Source organism: Lepisma saccharinum, chromosome 1 (genome assembly GCF_977018435.1).
Source record: "Lepisma saccharinum chromosome 1, izLepSacc3.1, whole genome shotgun sequence".
Taxonomy (NCBI): Eukaryota; Metazoa; Arthropoda; class Insecta; order Zygentoma; family Lepismatidae; genus Lepisma; species Lepisma saccharinum.
This window is the reverse complement of record NC_139229.1, coordinates 67411846-67431787: the sequence shown is the minus strand read 5'-3', so window position 1 is coordinate 67431787 and position 19942 is coordinate 67411846. Positions and strand designations below refer to the sequence as shown.

General features: G+C 39.4%; 1 pseudogene; it reads right to left on the bottom strand.

Annotated features, from left to right (window-relative positions):
* Positions 1 to 9305: 9305 nt before the first annotated feature.
* Positions 9306 to 10139, bottom strand: LOC145983692 (puff-specific protein Bx42 pseudogene; annotated as a pseudogene).
* Between the last annotated feature and the right edge of the window lie 9803 nt (positions 10140 to 19942).

The following is a 19942-nucleotide window of genomic DNA, read 5'->3' as shown; positions in this document are numbered from 1 at the left end:
GGTAGCTCGTCGCTTCCAGCTAACAAGGTCAGAATGACGTCGTCCAAAAACACTACTGCCAGTTAGTTGACGATCAGGTCTCACTTATCGCACATTGTATTCAACACCATCGCTTACTCACGCAGTGATGAATTCAAGGGGTGGTCCGTGGGAAAATCCCCCTCACCCTGGAAATTAAATAGTCCTTCCCGAACTTGGCAGAGTAATTTAGCAATAATGTTCACTTTGGCTTTCTTTCATTACTTAAATTTAACGCAGAACGTACTCTTTTTTGTAATAAGCACCGATCAGTCACCTTCATAATTGAAAGTCGAAATAATGAACGCATTGAAATTATAGTCCGTTTTGTTAACTGCTAGATTAAGAAACACTGAAACAGGATGGATCAGGATACGCTTCAAGCTTGTGCGAAGGTGTCAGATGCTGAGGGGGATGAGGAACCCACAGAAAGTTTCATTACATATATGCTGTAGAAGTCTAGACGCCTTACTTTGCTGTAAATGTAAATTATTTCATGCTATATTACTATTTTATTGATTCCCATAACTTCATTCTTCTAATGAAAGTTAATTAATCCTAATTAAACTTAATTTAATTTAATTACATATCAGATGTAAGCAGGGTGGATAAAAATCATGAGTTTTATTTTAAAAAAACATTTTTGTTGATCTTTTTATACAAATAGGATTTTTTATTTAAATCGATTTTTTTTATTTTAAAAAAAACATGATTAAAATTGATTGCATGTTTTTTGGCACTATGCACATTGATATATGTTTTTCATAGAAAGGCTTTTTTTTAGTAAATGTGTAAAATATTTGAACAGTTTGATTAAAGCAAATAAAAAATATACGTAAACATACATTTTTCTGTTTCTGATACTGTAACTACTATGGAAATGTTTATTGAGTTTGTTAATGAAACTAATAATAATTTCAGTAACTCTTCTTCCAGTGAAACTAAAACATTCTGGATGTACTCTATAATTGTAACTTAAAATATTAACTTAAATATTTTTATAGTCTTTGTACCTGAATTTGGGAGATTTTCTTAATGATAGTTCAAAAAATATCAGCTGCCATGTTTATTTACAGTTTAATAATATTGATATTGTTTATAGTTTAACATAACTAGTATTTTGTATATTTTTCTACACAAAATGTTTGCTATTTTTGCCCATAAAATTATTGAATTTTAAATCAAGAGAAATGCTGTGATTACATTTCCTTTCGTATGGGCTTCACACCATCAGTACATATATTTTATTTCCTTTATTTTCCTCTTATTGTCATCTGATAACTAACTTTGGACAGAAACTGCTTCACAACATTCCCATAGAGTTCTGGTGTTCCTCCCTATTGAAAAAAAACTCTGTAAAAAGTACCTTCTTCCATTAGCAAGGATGAAAAAACCTGTTTATTTAACAAATCCAATTAGTCCTAAGCATTTAAGGTTCCGTTGATGGAAAATTGACTAACCAATCATGTTCCACACAGCACACCACACCATTAACTTAGCAGCACTAACCATTCAGCTTTGATCTGTCGAAAATGGGTTATCAGATAAAAAGGATTGAATATTCTGTTTATGAACTTCCTTATGAACATAAACATTAGCCTTGTCACTGTGAAGGACTTTTAATTCAATGGAAGCATCACACAGTAAATTGTTCGCGACAACCATTCATAATGCCCAACTCTTCGTGGATGTATCCGATTAAAATCGTGTGCAATGGCTTGCGAACTTCTCTCCCTAGACGTTACTTTGATCTCGATGCATTACCGAAGCGCTAAACAAATTTTAAGGCATTTTTCTAACACCTCAAAAAGGAGCAAATTGGTACAAGAATTCAGGTTAAATTCTGGTTAAAGATACGTCGAAGAAACCTTCACCATTGCATTTCTCGTGAAATTCTAGCCTGATTTGATATATCATATCACCCCCTTCCAAATTAAAATTCTAAAGTTGAATTCAAGATGGCGGACATCAAGATGGCAGCCGATCGTGCGGGTGGCGTCAATGTGGTGGTTACCTTGGCCTGATAACGATTGGTCATCACCATTTCCATGTTGCGCGCTGCAGTGGCCTTGTACCGAAGGTGTTAAGTGACTTTTTGAGCCACCCTGTATAAATTATTATTTATTTAGAGTGATTTAAATCAGTGATTTTTTTTTTCAAAAAATCTCCTGATTTAAATCAATCCACTCTGGATGTAAGTAAGAATTTAAAAATATTTGAATTGCTTTATTAATATTCTAATTTGATGCCTATGACATATCTCCCCCGTGTGAAGTGACATGTCCCCCTTCCCCCCCCCCCCCGGACGAAATGGCTGGATATTCAACACTACGCTGACGTCAGCGCAGAATGCTGTTACGCTTGGCTCTCTTAGCATAAATGCACTGCAGTTTTTTTTTTGGAGCTTGACCAAAAAGGAATTATTTATGCTGAGAGGTTTGTGACCGACAATTTAATACACTAACTTAAACGCACAATAAATGTATAATTTTAGGTATATTCGGCAGAAACGCGTCCTAAATTAAAAACGCAAATTTTTTGGGAAAATAACACCGAAAAGTAAAAAAAAACACCAATTTTGGAAAATAAAATGTCACCGGAAAATCGAGGTAACAACACGACGAGTTCTGAAGTCGTGAAGAAAATATATTTGGAATTTTCTTTCATCTTGTATCAATTGCAGTTTACCATTCTTCTCAGTGATCAATTGAAGTATGGAGAGTTTTGACAGGAAGACCCTGTACATGCAAATATTTTGCGGAATGCTCTCGCAGTTTATAATATTATATAATATATAATGCTCTCGACGTGTATAATATGGGTTCTCCCCTCAACGTGAGAAATCATATGGTCATGCTTTCCCACTTCGCTTTCAAACGTCACTCGCACCGCGAAGGAAGGATAATCCCTAAGCACTACTCGCCTGCGGGTTGACGCGTCGAGTGTTCGAACCGAGAACTACCTAATCTGACTATCACGTCGTATGTCACTCACTGCTCCACCTGGTGACAGCAGCAAACGAGCATCTGCTCCAAATTCATGACGCAGACCTAGCAGCTTGGCCTAATGTTAAATGAATGCAACGTTTAGTAATGCGGGGCTCAATTGGTCGTGACAAGATGACTGATTACTACGTGATGTTCGCTGAGAAAGAGAGAGAGAGGAATATATATATATATATATATATATTCTCTCTGTAGCACGCGAACGCGAAGCTAAGACGCTGTAGAGCGTACCTGTCAGAAATTTGTTTGCAACCGAAAGTCTGAACTACGAAATTACAAAGTTCATCTCTGTTTATCTCATTTTTATTGCTTTCTCACGCTCTGTTGTTCTCTCTCTGTCTCTCGTTTCTCTCAGTCTATCAATCTATCATTTGATTGATTCATTTTTTTTTAATTTTACTCCGCTTTTCTGACACCTTTGGCCAATCGTGAAGATGAGGATAAATGATGATAAGATGAAATGGATGAACGGACAATCGCAAACATACATGGATACAACATAACACGAGCTCCACAGAGGATTATACCGGTTGTGAGTCCAGACGCCGGAGCCTCGTTAGTTTGCAAAATGAAGTCAATGGTATATTAAGTGGAAGAGAGGTTGACATATGGTATTTAAAAAATTGTCACCCCTTAGACTACTCCATATCTATCTCTTGCATTTTCTGTCACTCTTTCCCTCTCTCTTTCTATTTTTCTCTTCTCTCCCTCTCTATCTCTTGCTTTCTTCTGTCAATCCTTCCCTCTCTCTTTCTATTTTTCTCTTCTCTCCGTCTCTATATCTTGCTTTCTTCTGTCAATCCTTCCCTCTCACTTTCTATTTTTCTCATCTCTCCCTCTCTATCTCTTGCTTTCTTCTGTCAATCCTTCCCTCTCACTTTTTAGTTTTCTCATCTCTCCCTCTCTATCTCTTGCTTTCTTCTGTCAATCCTTCCCTTTCTCTTTCTATTTTTCTCTTCTCTTCCTCTCTATCTCTTGCTTTCTTCTGTCAATCCTTCCGTCTCTCTTTCTATTTTTCTCTTCTCTCGCTCTCTATCTCTTGCTTTCTTCTGTCAATCCTTCCCTCTCACTTTCTATTTTTCTCTTCTCTACCTCTCTATCTCTTGCTATCTTCTGTCAATCCTTCCCTCTCACTTTCTATTTTTCTCTTCTCTCCCTCTCTATCTCTTACTTTCTTGTCAATCCTTCCCTCTCTCTTTCTATTTTTCGTCCTCTCTCCCTCTCTATCTCTTGCTTTCTTCTGTCAATCCTTCCCTCTCTCTTTATATTTTTCTCTTGCCTCCCTCTCTATCTCTTGCTTTTTCTGTCAATCCTTTCCTCTCTCTCTTTCATTTTTTCTTCTCTCCCTCTCTATCTATTGCTTTTCTGTCTATCATTCCCTCTCTCTTTCTATTTCTTCTCTACTCTCCCTCTCTATATCTTGTTTTTTCTGTCAATCTTTCCTTCTCTCTTTCTATTTTTCTTCTTCTCTCTCCCAATCAAATCTCAGTGACAACACCAGCGACAGCTGCTGGCTCTGAATTTGGTGAAGTGCTAGTAGGAAGGAAATGGGGGTATAGAGAAAATTAGGTGAATAGTTACACATACTTGTCAGAAACAGCATTTTCTAATAAGTATGTGTAACTATTGATGTATTACCCAATTTCCTTCCTACTAGCACTTAGCCTAAATCAGAGCCACCAGCCGGCGCTGGACGACACCAAAGACAAAAATTAATGTAGAGGCAGCTGGGGCGTCGGAATGTTATCTTATTACTTTACAAAATGTACAGTATATTTGGGCTTAAAAGCATTTATTAATCTAGTTTATTTTGTTTGCTGCGTGTGGCAGTAGGCTTTTGTTCCCCTTGCCCCTTTCTGGCACTGCAGCTGCTCTATCGGTGGGTCTGTCTTTTTATACTATCACGCAAACAACCATACCCACCCATGCACGTGTCTCCCTGCCCTTTGCATCTGCCATTCAATCCCGGACTGGGCACGGGTGTTAATTCTGAGTGTGTCCACTCATTCGCATCGCCCGATAGCTAAAAGTAGCAGAAATGCGATACTGAATAACAAGAATATTGTAAAATCAGCACACTTTTATAATGCCACGAACTTTGTTAAAAGCTCTTTATAAACAGGACATTTGGGTGGCTGTAGGAAGCTGGTAGCACAGTAATTGAGGACTAAAAGTGGTAAACGTTGTAAGTGCCAAAAGCGAAAGTGTTGAGAAATCGCATCGTTTCGCACATCAGCCCGTAAGAACGTGCACACTAGTGCCCTCTTTACACGCACTTTGAACTACTTAGAGGGCTACCAGCCACATTTCACGTTTACCACATTATAAAGCATAGCACATTTCACAGTTTCACGTGGTAAGCGGTGTTTGAATTCTTGTGGCACTTACAGCGTTCACCAATTTTAGTCTTCAATTGACAATTGTGGTTTAGTTTATTGATTTCGTCCCGAAAAGTCTTGAAAGACCTACAAGCAGGGGCGGAGCCAGAAATTTTCGACCGGGTGGGCAGAAGCTTCGTAGTGATAGATTAGGGTGGGCAGTATAAATGTAAGACCATGTATGTGTACGTAAGACGTAAGTATCTCCCCTCTCTCTTACACTCCCGATTTTCCTCTTACTTCTTTTCCCTTTCCTTGTTTTCCTCTTTATTATTTTCTAATTATTCTCGCATCTTGTTCAATTTACTTTCGTTTTGTCTCTGATGGACACAATTATTTTAAGGGAGTGTTTACACATGCGCAGCCATACCCCAGCCATACATTCTAATCCAATTCTTTCATGCATGTTAATACAGTGAAATAAATGGATATTTATCCCCCTCGCACCTTCAATAATGACCTTAAACGCTTTCTTTTCTTCATCTAATGGATTAAATATGGTGAATTTAAGGTGTAAAATTTTTACCTGTATTTTGGAAAAATATATAAATGTTCAATTTTACATTATTTGAAGGGGAAAAATCCCCCAAAGTATCTCGATGGCGCAGTCTGCGCCATAATCCCCCCCTGGGGGCACCCCTGAATATACGTCTTCTTGGTAGAAAAGGCTTAGCATAAAGAGGCCATAGTGCGGGGGCAAAAAGTGGCAAAATGTGGCTGGGGAACTGCATCCCCCACTTCCCGCTCCTCCTAATCGCCGCCACTGAATGTTTGGATAAAATGAACGTCTTATTAGGAATGATTTAAAACACACACGGAAAACAAATTATTTGTTCATTGTCCATTAAGTATCCCTAGGCTAATGAAAGGCTATTTTGAAAAAATAACACTCGTCATAAGTAATAAACAAGTAAGATTGAGAAATCTGTTCAGAATTTAAGAGATTATTAGCTAAGTTGCTTTTCGTTTTCTGAAGAACTGTCATATTACTAATGCGGGAGAAGCAATACACGTATGGTTACATGAACATATTTTTTGAGGTAACAAAATGATTTAGGACACAAGGAATTCATCGAAGTTGATCATCGTACCAGTAATACTTCATCTATTTTTCACTGGGTTGTATGGGGTGACTATTTCGAACACACTAGAATGTCAACCTCTATCCTGTGCAGCATACCCTGGAGACTGTATTCTTTAAGGGCAACGAGTCCCTGGCGCTTGGAACCACTGTGAAAGTAATATTTTATGAGGGTTTGTATTTTGAGTGTCAGCGTGTGTTTGTTTTCGCCCCTTCGTTACTTTCATCTAATCACCATTGAACCTTATAACGTCGTCATTATCAAAATTAGCAGAAATATGACTTTAAATAAAACAACACAACCACAACTTACTTTTCCAAAAATCGAGTTTCATTAGTCCATAGCTCTTAGAAAGTTGAGGTGGTAGTTTCAATTGCACAGCTTTTCATTAGTGGATCAAGGTAGCTAATTCCGTGAATAATGACATTGTTTTCCGAAAGTCTCAAGTATTTGTCTCAGGCAATCACTCTCTTAAAATAGACGCATCTTCTGTGGTGATAAAATGCCACGTTTTGTGCGAGTTATTCCTGTATATTTTTTCCGCCAATGCCATAACGCTGTCGCATTATAATGAAGAGGTCCTGTGTTCGACTCCCCCTCCTCTGGTGGAAGCACAATGCACACGGGTTCGGACTACACGTTAAACTGTAGGTTTAGTCTTGATTAGCCTATCTGATTATAAAAGTGGGCTTAGAAACAAACTAACAAAATCGTCTTCTATATACTTCGTGACATAACTTTTTTTCTTTACTTCAGCTGCATCTACAGATTCTGTTGACATTTTCAGCTGATTCATGTGACAAAATTTATGTGTGGAACGAGGATTTCTAAATAGGATAAGCCACTCATTAGCAATTGAATAATTCTGTAGCTTTTTCCATATATAACTGTTTTATTAAAATTTATTTACTTCGGTATTGTAGTGATTGTTGTGATACCTTCTTATTAGTAGAACGAATATAAAGTTGATATTTCGTATACCATATTGATATTTGAAGATGACAGGTATATAAAAATTGTAATGAAAAAAAAAGGGACACTTCTGGAATTTCAATGCAGAGCTAATTAAAATTATATTATACTCTATAGCAGGCATGTCTAACTTCAATCAAGCAGTGATCTACTTTTTATTGTCACAACAGGCAGTGAGCTACTATTAATCGTTAATCTTTGCAAAAATCTGTACCTACTCAGCCATTATACATTATAGAAGTTGAATTCAAATAACGTATATTCGTATAATTACAATAGATAACTGCGATCGACCAACAAACGCCCCGAGATCGACCGGGCAATCGCGATCGACGCGTTGGACATGACTGCTCTATAGCATACTTAAACCCGAAGGTTTATGGCTGCAAACCTTCCATCTGTCCCTATCCTGGGCAAGATCAATCCAATCTTTCCCATCCTTACCGATTTATTTTAGGTCCATCTCAACGTTATCCCTCCATCCTCGTCTTAGCCTTCCTACTGGTCCCTTACCATCAGGTTTCCCAACAAGAATCCTGTAAACTATTCTTTCCTCTGCCATTCGAGTCACATGGCCTGCCCATCTAACTAAGTCTTCTTGATTAAATTATTCTAATATTAATTAAAAAGTCGAAATAATTTATTGTGTTGCTGGTGGAAGTAACACTAAGATGATGTTTAGATTTGTTTATTTGGAGATGATTTTAACCATAGCCAGGCCGGAATATATATACGTAGTGGAGGCCCGGAGCTGCAGCCCTCAAGTTCACCCTCAATTCTGATTTAATCTTGATGATACCCTGCATAATTTTGAGCCTCCTAAACCTACTAGCTGCTTTTAAACATGGAAGTATCAATTTGATCACAGTTTTTGTTTCAACAATGACAAAAGTGGCTTTTTATGGGTTGATAATATGTGAACATTTCCGGCATAAATAATATTCACAAGTAAAATATACATGTTATGAACACCAGGTTACACTTAAATATTTAATCATTCATATATCCCAGAGTATATGTACTTATTGAATTTGATTGGGTGGGCAACCGGGTGGGCACAGGAATTTTTTTTTGCCCACCCGTGCCCACCCCTGTCGCCGTCCCTGCCTACAAGCAGGCCAGTAGGCTAGGTAGGATAAAGCCCATGGCGCCATGTACAGACAGCGCCGTTTAAACTTCTTTTTTCAAGACAACAAAGTCAGAATGTGACACATAAAAATTTACACTTGGCTAAGGTATGGGAAGAAGGATAACATACAAGGTGTTACTCGACCCTTGTTCCCATTGAAGATTTTCATGTAATGAAGTGACCACCAAAAAATTTGGGTGGGGGGCATGAAAATAGATGTCACCACTGAACTAGTTACTATTTTTAATTAGTTTTCTATGTTTCCTCATTTCAATCTTTGTAGGATGTAAATATCATAAACCATGGCATAAAAAAGGAAATACTATTGAGGTGTAAGGGGTGATGATGCTTCCACGTAGTACACCCTGGACTGCATTTTGCAGACTAACGAGGCTATGGCGTCTGGACCTACGGTCAGTATAATCTTCGTAGAACTATGTGTGTGTTGTCCTGTGTGTAAGCCTTGTTGTGTGTGTGTGGTTTGTTATCTATACTTACACAAGACATACAAACACACAGGTTCAAATTAAACAACATAACTTTAATACATGGAAGCCATTCACGTACATCTTACACACGGTTACTATGACAACCAATCAAAAGCATGCTATAAAATACAAATTATTATTCTTCCTCTTATCATGCGTCTATCATCTCCTCGTGGAGTCTCTTTTTTGTTTCAAGTGCTGGTCTCACCATATCTATCAGAGGATCTTCTAAGTCAATTCGATCTTCTGAGTGGCGCGTGCCCAGCGTTTGTATTTGGTTGGTTTTGGTTATCTCTTCTTCCCTCTGCATCCTTAGGTCTATTGGTAACTCTTTTAGCTAGAGTTAAGAACTGGTCCAGGCCCAAAGAATCGTCTTCATCTTTCTCACACTGAACAGATCTGTTTTATGCTGCTCCACGGCCCGTGCCACTGAATTCCTTGTCTGGGACAAATCTGTTTGTTTTCATTATTTACTCCAAATTATCTTCATAAACATCCTTGTCCAGATATCTTGATGCTCTGTAAATATGTTGGCCCAGAGTTCCCACCAAGGTTTATCATACACGTTGTACGCTTCGTTATCTCCGTACCCACTGTCCATCCCCTTTCATTGGTTGAACAGCCTCTGGTCAAACTGAGTGTCTTCACTGCCCATGCTCTTAGCTGGCATTCCAAGGGCAATCTCTTCACTAATGTCCCTCTCCCTGTCTCTTTGGAGCTTCGATTTTTTTATCAGGATCTGCTCTGGCCAAATTTATTTTTCGTTGTCTATCTTTATGTGTCTCATATAGCAGTTGGTCACGTTCCCTTTATTCGCCATCCTTATTTGCCATTGCCTGTGTTCGAATTCCAGCTCTCTCTTCTCTCGCCTTCTGAGCCAACTGCCTCAGATGCTCCTCTTTCTTCTCCTTTTCTTTCTGGGTAAGTTTCTTCTCCAGCTGCGCTCTCAAACCTTCACTTTCCGGTATTTTAGTATTAATATCTGCGTTATCATTTCGTCCGGACCCTGTATTTGTGAACATCGTGCTAACAAGTTCCTCCAACCTGGATGAATACTGTCGAGCCATGAACGTCCAGTCAACGGATAACGCAGTTCTTCTTCACACAATATAACCGGTAATTTATACAATACGTCATTCAATGATAAATCAATGAAAGCTAGACCTTTCAACTTCAAAGTATTTCGCCGATGGGGAAATAATTGTTTGAAAGACTTGTTATTAAACAGAGTAACTGTGGATCCAGTATCTAGTTCACATTGTACAATTCGTTTATCAATACACAAATCAACTACGCACGGTTCTGCTGACACAAGAATATAGCTTGTGCCATCTATAGCTTGTGCTCTTGGCTTGAAACTAACACTCCTTGCTTTTGAGCGAGTGAGTGTTGCATCTTCCATTTGTGAATTATCTGTGCTTGATGAAATAAGTATTATCTTCTGGCGGATGAGAATCACTAACTTCAACGAGCAATAAAGACAAGCCATGAAATTCGTTATGTATGTTTTGTTCAACAATAGCGTCTAAAGTTTAATATTAGACTAAAAGTTTGATCCGAAGAAATTATCTTACTCGTAAGTTCATGGTTATTTTTCCTAAACTTGCATTTTACATGCCAATGAACTTTCTTTTTGCAAAATGAACATATCGAATATTTTGCTGGACAATGTCCAGGATCATGTTTTCTGGAGCAATCTATCACATTCTTCAATGATTTTATAACTCCTAACCTGAGGATTTTTGTGTGCTTGCGAGGACTGGAAACGTTTAAATTTCTGTGTCCCAGCAAGTGCAACTAGATTAGGACTACATTTCTAGATTAGGAAACATTTGTGTTCCCCGTTCAATTAATTCCATTTCAAGCACAACATCTTGACATTTTTCTGGAGTCAATGTAGGTTCAGAAAGTAATTTCTTTCTAATGGCGTCAGACCGAACGCCTACAATTATTTGCTCTACAATGGCTTCCTGTAAGTACTGTCCAAAACTACATTTACGTGCTTAACACGTACCATAAATTGTGTTGCATTCTCGCCACTTTCTTGTATGCATTGCCTGAACTTAAAACGTTCCACATATTTGTTTCTTCTCTGGCCATAATGTTTAAGCAGATTATCATAGAGGGTCGAATACGTTTGCAGTTCGACTCTTTCAGGTGCAAGGATAGTTTTCAACACTTTAAAAGTTTCAGAGCCCATAACTGCAATCAGTATGGGTACCTTTGTGGCTTCATTAACATCACGAGCCAAACAAGACGGTTCAAACCTCGTTAAATAATCATCTATTTCTTCCGAATCTGGCCGAATAAATTCAAACCGAACATATTCATAATTGTGGACAACTTAATATCACAACATCGTAGACACAATCCGTATCACACTGATTTAAACTTTGCCCTTGTACAATTATTGTAAATAATACACAAACCGTGTAATCTTGGTTCTTACCGTAGAAATTGATCAAGCCGACACAATTTCTTCTTACATAAACCTATGCTGGAATGATGATCGTCGCGTACTCTTCGTGACGTCTTCATCCATACTTCTTCTCACGAATAATTACCAAGAATATCCTACCGACTGCGCCATAGATGTAAGCCTTATTGTTTGTGTGTGGTTTCTTATCTATACCATCTGTCTCTCAAAGTATGGAGACTTTGGAACCACCCTGTACATCGTTTGAATATGTCAACAGCTGAGCTGTGCCATTCAATTTCAATCACAGTTTACGGTGGGCCAAATATAACATTGGGGGGTTGGGGAAGAGGCTACTTTTATCTCGCCAATGGCAAACCATAGTTTGACAGAACCTGAGATTTGAAAGTTCCATCTCGCCTGGCACTTTGCCTGGAGAAATACCATATCCGAAGTTATGACGAGAAAAGAGGGAGAAAACTGAAAAGTTAAAGAAAAAAACGATGACATTTCCGTTCCTCCTTTTGGTAAATGTGTGTCTACTAGACGATGAGTTGTTGCTGTTTCTCCCCGTCTCGGAGACGGAAGAAAAAAAAACTAGAGATTGGGGAGAGAAGGGGGGGAAAAAAGAAAAGTCGAGATTTGAATTTCCCGGAGGGAATCCCCTATTTTCCAGAATGCTTAGGAATTCCCAGGCAGCTAAGAGAACGCCAGTGTTTGGATTGATCGGGGATTCCCCGAGGTGGATTCCACGCAAAGTACTTTGCAGGTGGAGGTCAACAGAAATCTCGTAAGAAAGGAGGAAAGGGGTGGTGGGGAGCAACCTTGCGGAGATAGGAAAATACTTCTCCTTTTCTCATCCCTTTTTCGTCTTCTCCTCAGGAGGAACGAATGCAAAGGCAAAAGTCAACAACTCAAAGACTAGATTTTCTTTCCATACCCGCCGCATCCTTAGTTTCCTCTTCCCCCTCTCCCTTTTTCGGCGGTAGGCATGTGTGAAAGAAGTAACCGAACGGAGCGCATTGAATTAGATTCCGGAAAAAAAAATTCCATTCAAGACCTGCTACGTAATTGGATTACCAGTAAATCGATATCGATTTTAGCTTCTCTGGCTTGTAGTCTCCTGTAGACTTGTATCCGTTATTTCACTTCTGAACGTCCCACACACAGACACGACGGTGACAAGAGGGTAAAAAGTTTCCATAATTGCAGAACATTCCCTCAATGGCGTCCTGAATTCGATTTTCGGAGGAGGCACAGTGCTTCCGATTCCACCCTAAACTGTAAGTCCAACCTAGACCTACATAGTGGTTCGGATCACAATTGAAACCGTATGACCAGTCCCGATTAGCCTATCTGTGCATAAAAGTTGACTTACAACTAGTGTTGGGTGATGTACCGTCCAGACGATATATCGCGATATTAAAAGAAATATTATACAGACGATATATCGTCACGATATTTTAGCTATATATTGATGAAGGAATTGGGAGCATGAAAGGTGAAATATCAAGTTTACTAAAACGTCGACCTGAAGCTCGCTAGTTGAACGCTCATTCACCCCAACTTCCACCGGATGCAGAGCCGAACAACAAGAATTTTCCACTCTGTTCTGCACGGTCAGCAAGGCAACGGCCCTCGCCAGCGGTGAGTGCACCTCCAACTGTAACTTTCCACCTGCACCTAGGGATACCACAGGTGTACATTTGGAGGTGCAAAGTCCACCAAGTCACGGCGAAATTTCGATGCATAAAATCCCCCTGCAGATAATCAATCGATCTCCACATCACCAGCGACTCGATCTACGAGACCACGACATCTGACAGTTGAGAGATCGCGACATTACGAGGCGGCAACGAGCGAGCAGTTCGAGAAGCAGTACTGACTGCGGAGATCCAGAAGCCGAAAGCCAGCCCGAGTCCAGAGAATCAGTGCTCCGTCGATTAAGCCGCCGAGTCGCCAGCTACCTCTTACCGCCGCCAACAATCTCTCCAGCGAGCACCAGTCTCCATCTGACTCCATCGCCGACGCCAGAAGCCGAGGGCTAGAACAACAAGCAAGGGGAGTAGCGTTCAACGACTTAGGCTCCTAACAATCCTTCACCCGCACCATTCAGCGAGATCCAAACTAAAACCTAACTTACTTAACTGAGCTACATCCCGGCGTGACTCGATCCCGTGCCATACCGGACGTCACGCTACAATGCACCGTGTCGGCGATATTTGGTCACGATATTTTTGCGATATCCACGATATATGGCCGATATCACAATACGAAAAAAAAATCCTCTCGAATCGTCTGTGACGATATTTTCTTCACGATATATCGCGATATCAAATTTCCAACTCTATTTAAAACTCAACTCAACTTGAGAAACAGTAGAGAGATAGAACTACTCTCCAGCACCCCTGAAGATGGTCACTACTCCCTGCGGAAAGACAAAGATGATTTCCTATTCAAAAACGATAACTGATTTTTCTGGCAATCCTGTTTCGATCGTGGAAAAGGTGTTTTAAAAAAGCCCCACGTTTCCTCTCTCCCAATTCTTCCTTTTCTTCACTAAAAAAGAAAATGTTCTTAATGGCAGGAGACCTATACATAATACGCCAGATAACCCTGAACATATAAATTACGACGTCACGCATGTGACGCCTGGAACATCCATATTAAGGTAGCGCAATATACTCAAGTCCTATAGAACGGAAATTTACTGAATTATTCAGAGGCGTAAAAGTTCTTTATGTTCTTCTTATCCGATATTCAAGCGTTAACTTGGCGAACGGGACTCATCGGAAAAGGCGGCAACGAAAAATGTTGCTTGCAAGGGTGAAGGGGGAGAAATTTAGAAGCGACGGGATGCAGTAATGCCTGGCACTAAACCCCGTAAAAGTTCCGGAGTAAAACTCCATTGTTACGAGCCCTGAATCCTTGATTGGTGAACGTAAAATCTGGATCATAGCCCCCGTCCTCCCCTCCGAACGCTTGCTTTTTATCATTGTATGCCCCCCCACCCCCACCCCTTGGTAGCGATAACCGCTGCAGGTTACAAAACAAGTTGTTAAACATCTGACGAACGTTTGATTACCTCGCATCAAGATGCCCTCTCATATCCCCCTATGACGTCATTGACCTCGCGGATAGCCATGAACGATCCTCTGCTGTTTGGTTGGGCAATGGGCCGATACGGGTGCTCATTGGTGGGAAGGATGGGTATTGTCAACAACGGGCTGTTGTAGAGTTTCGGAAAGTACTTTGAAAAGGCACTTAAGGTGAAGACTTCGCCTGGGGGAAAAATATTTATTTGTTATGTACCTCGTGACGTAATACTGTTAGGTACCCTTTATTCCCTTAGTCCAGGGACTCTAAGTGACAACGCTGTAATCAACTTGAAAGAAACCCTGCTTAAGTTTTATTGCACCGAAATGGTGCAATGACATTTACAAGAATACGAGACATTTCATATTTTTAACAACAGAAGGGTGCGAACTAAGACGGGGATGGCTGACTCGATTACCTTCCCTCCAGGGTGCGAAATCCCGGGGACGACGGGAATTCCCCCATCAACAATCTTGTTCTGGAATTTCCCCCACCAAACTTTTCCGGGGGGGAGAGTTTTTGTTCTAACAACAAACATAAACAATTAGTTTTGAAGTCAAATATACTTTACTGGAATTATATCGAGCACACATGCAAAGAACATACAAAAAAGAGCCTCATCTCTAAGGAACTGAAAAACCCAGCAATCCCCAGAACAAATAAATTGGTCCGACTTGTTATTTCTTCTCCATTTCTCATCGTCTTTCCTCAGCTACCGCAAAGTGTATAAATATGTAAATAAGACACGTAATAACATTTAGATGTGAATTGTATGTATGAAATTATTATCTTCTTAATGTCTCTTCATTTTTTCCGCTAGCCACGCAAATCATTGTTCATAGTATTAGTAGTATTATATAGAAATCTTCAATTTGCAGTCGAATTTTGAATGGACAGTTGATATAATATATTGTACAGTATATTTTATAATATAATTTAATTATTTAATAATTGACAAATATTTCATGGAAATTAAAATTATATATAAGTGTGTGTGTGTGTGTGTCTGTGTCTGTGTCTGTGTCTGTGTCTGTTCCTCCCCGCCGCCACCACCAATTTACAGTGATTTCGCACCCTGCTTCCCTCAGAAGACCTAGTAACGCTGGTACAAAAAATTTCCTTCTCTCAAAAAGGCAAAAGAGAAAGAAACCAGGGGTGTTTATTTATCGCCCTTAAAGAAAATGGAGTTGAAATCATGTAGTATACCATTTCATAACCTTAACCATGTAACAAATACAATTGAAAAATCATTCGTGTCCATCATTGGTCCAGTCATCAAAGATGTCTCTTCCGAAAAGTATGCACCCTTGTGGATTATATTATATTATACAACTGACCAACCTCACCGAGCCAACACAGCAGGCTGATTTCCACTTAAGTGGTAATTCCACGTGTATTGAAGTTCACAAGAAACCTGTAGGTGGGTTAGTACCCACAGGGGGGATTCATGACGCACATGCACAATGGTAATTTTTTTTGGGGGGGAACAAAATTTTATAGTTTAGCTTGAGCTACCAATTCTGTATATGTTCACATAAAAGTGGGGGGGGATTGTTTCGTTTGATTGACTTGTTATTTATTTTTATTTGTGTTTATGTTAAGTACACTAACAATGGCAGTGAGCCGTGCTTTTTCTTTCTTTCTTTAGTCTTTTAATTTCAACTAACTTCAACTGCAATGAAAGGTTTCGAATATCATGCGCCTTTCGATTGTTGGCATCTCGGCAAGTGGTAAACAATGTCTGTGTTTTCTATGTGCTAGTTCTGAGTCGGCTCAGAACTTCCGACATGCAGAATTCAGTTTTAGTGTTGGATGATTTCATGCACGATTTGATTCGCTTTCCTGTGCTTCGACTGACAGGATAATTCTAAAATACTGTCAGCATTTGTTGTCTAAAGCTTACATATTTCGAAAATTTATTTTTTTAAAAAATGAAATAAAATGATCCACATTCAAACAAAAATCAATTAATGCGTATTTATCCAAACTATTTTTGTGCGTGTTCGGGGGGGAGGGGTATGATGAACAATTATTTTGGGGGATGCGTTCTCTGCCTTGAGGCGGGATGGGCACCCCTGGTCTCAATTCAATAGTTTTCAGTTTTACTAGTTTACTGGTGTTACTAGTTCGATAGCTCTTTTCGTTAGGGTGGCCAGACGTCCTGATTTTTGCAGGACAGTCCTTTTTGAGGGTCATGTCCTGCGTTCTGTGATGCTACTTCAAAAAATCAAATATGTCCGATTTTTCAACAGCGTCCTGCGAAATGTCCTGCAAAATATCCAGACGAATTGTTTGCCTCTGTGAAACTGTTATTGCCTTTAAATTAATAATTTCGCTCGCTTCGCTCTTGTTGTAAAACTTCTATTTATTGCTTAGAAGCAGATATTGCATGCAGTCTGTTCATGATATGATACGCAAGGTACCGAGTGATGACTAATTCTTGGGTTTGGTTTGAGTTAGTGTTTTAAGTCCACTTTATGCACAGTAAGGCTAATCGAGACTGAACCTACGGTTTAAAGTGGGATCCGAACCACTGTGCCATGGGCCTTCACCGGGTATCGAAACCGGGACCCCTTGATTATAAGACAACGACGCTACCACTGCGCCATCACTAATTCTTGGGGTTTGCATGTTTGATCCATTGATGAGATGTTTACTACAGCTGCGGAAAGGGACAAATATATTCTCAGTATTAATTAATATTTTAATATTATTTCACAATGTATTAATGTTTTATGTTAAAAAAGTAAGGAAGTAAGAACGAGAGGAAGGTTGATCTGTAAAATTAAAAAGACAAGCAAGAAAAGGAATAAAAAAGAGAGAAATTAAAAGCGAAATACATAAGAAGGGCGCACTTGACCCTGTCCTGTGCTCTTTTAGTTACAGCTGCAATTCCTCCTGTACATCCATGGATGTCCTGCTTTTCGTTTCAGAAAATTTGGCCACCCTACTTTTCGCGTGTGTGCTATTTTTTTTTTAATGTAAATATACGGGTGTTTCTCGCACTAAGTGTTTCTAAATAATGTGCAAATGTCATAAGATTTAATGATGTAAGTTAGAACCAACGTTCTAAGGTACTTACAACCGCAAGGCAATAGTTTAGTTTACTGACTGGTAACATACACAATTTACGTATATACCCAGAAATAACTACCAGCCGAAATGAAATCACAAATACAACACTGAGTGATTACCCACCCCCACTCCCCTAAATCAAAACGCTTAATTTTCACATTGCGTACAAAAACCCTAAGGTTTTGGGATCGAACATAGGCTAGGCCAGCCTAAAGCTACTCGCTTGGTTTTAGAGAGGTACCCTTATGGCTTGGGGTAATACCCCGGAGAAACAACGGTAGCACGTAAACAAGCCCCTGTGAAATGAGAACACTTAAACATTCGATTTTAACACTTCGGTTGACTGGTCTGGCAGGGTCGTGAGAATATTAGAAAAGGAATAAAGGAATGTTCGTTTACCTCTGATGTCTTTTAGAGATGTTCGTCCTTCTGATCTAGTAGACAATGCACGGTCCTGAAACTCCTCACGTAACAATTGATAATCAGACAATAATTCGGAGGCAAGACCTGTTCAAGCGATAGCTTTCTGATTACAACTGGGCTGAGAAATGGTCTCTCGAACTATTTATGTGGGATTAAAATTTCCGATCGTTAAACCCGTTGCAAGTCCGCGTCTGCCGTTAACGGTGTATTTTGCCTAAGGCTGAGTTTACTTATTTTTCGTACAATTTCCGGTAGAATCCCGTGTCAGCAGATTTGTCAAGATCCGCTGAAGATTGCCGGTGTTATGTGCTTGTAAGAAGCTATTTCCAGCGCTCAGCCGGACCCCTTGGCGAAGTGATTAAACTATCGAGTTATGACGCCAGGGGTCCCGGGTTTGAGTCACGTCTTCGGCTTGATACGAATGCATGCATCCACCCACTCCATAACAATACAACATTCACACTCATAAAACACAAATACTCGCATTAGATTATGAAATGTAAACTTATTTTTAAAGTAAGTGTTATTTCGTGCCTTAAATGTCAACAGTGGCCGACAATACGTTACGAAATGGACAACACAACTTATTATCAAGAAACTTCTTCACGTTATGAAATGTAATCTTATATTGCAGAATGTAATATATTGTTTCGTGCCATAGGTGTCAATAATAGCCGACAATACAATACAAAACAGACAACACAACTTATTGTCAAGAAACATTGTTAGGTTATGAAATGTAATTTTATATTTGAAGAAAGTATTGTTTCGTGGCTTAGGTGCCAAGAATAGCCGACAATGTAATGCGGAACAAACAACACAACTTTTAAAGAAACTTCGTGGAGGGATGGTTATCGTAATGTTCTATCATTCCCAGGTTCGATTCCTATGGATGAATTGTGTATCCGATTACCAATCCTTGATCTTCAATAACGCAATTATACCACAAGACGTAGAAAATTGAAGTAAAATAACAAAAGAAGAAAAAAAGAAAGACATTTTTAGAAAAGTTGGGAACGGTATATACTGTCTTAAGTTGGAAAAAATGTTGAGGTTACGGCCTGTTTAAATATTTTCCACTTAATGATGAACCACTCACATTTAAGTTTGTCTCGCCCCGCCACTGTTCGAAATAATTATTGACAGGCACGACACTGCTTTTACCGTTGTTGATGAGACAACATTGCTTTTCATTGCTTCACATCTATGTCGTCAAAAGCAAATACAATTTGAGTGGCAGAAAGTAAGATATTTTCCACCATTTTTTTGTTACCACAGTTGGAAATCTCTCTCTCTCTTTTGGCAATGTATATGCCGATGATACAAAAAAATGTTGACAGAGATATAAGGCCAGAACAAAAGGGAAAGAACAAAAAAGGGGGTAATTAATCTGTGAACCGGTGACTTAAACAAACGCCTGTTTGAAGCATCGCAAACACTGCTTTTTGTGTACACAGGCTGTAGATTACAGGGAGCTCCTCGTAAACCTGTCAACACACAGACCGCAATGGGTTGGTCGAATTGGATGGCGATTGATGGTAGGTGCTGCCCTATGCGAACGAGTTTGAAACGGAGCGCAAATATTTTGCGAGAGCGGCGAGTCGGTGCTATTTAGAAATATTTTTTTTCCAGGACACACACAAAAAAAAATCGTTTGCTTTATTCGCAATTAACGCAACCTTTGTAAATGGCGGCTTCGAAATTGAGCATTATTGTGTTTGTGCTGTGCTGCGAGAAAGCAGATGAAGCTTGTGTTTGTGCGACCGAGTTTTTCAAGTCGCCAAATGTCATCTGATCTGTTTGCGTGCCTTGGAGGGGTGGACGGAGGCAAGGGGGGAGGAGTAACACACAAGGGAGGGG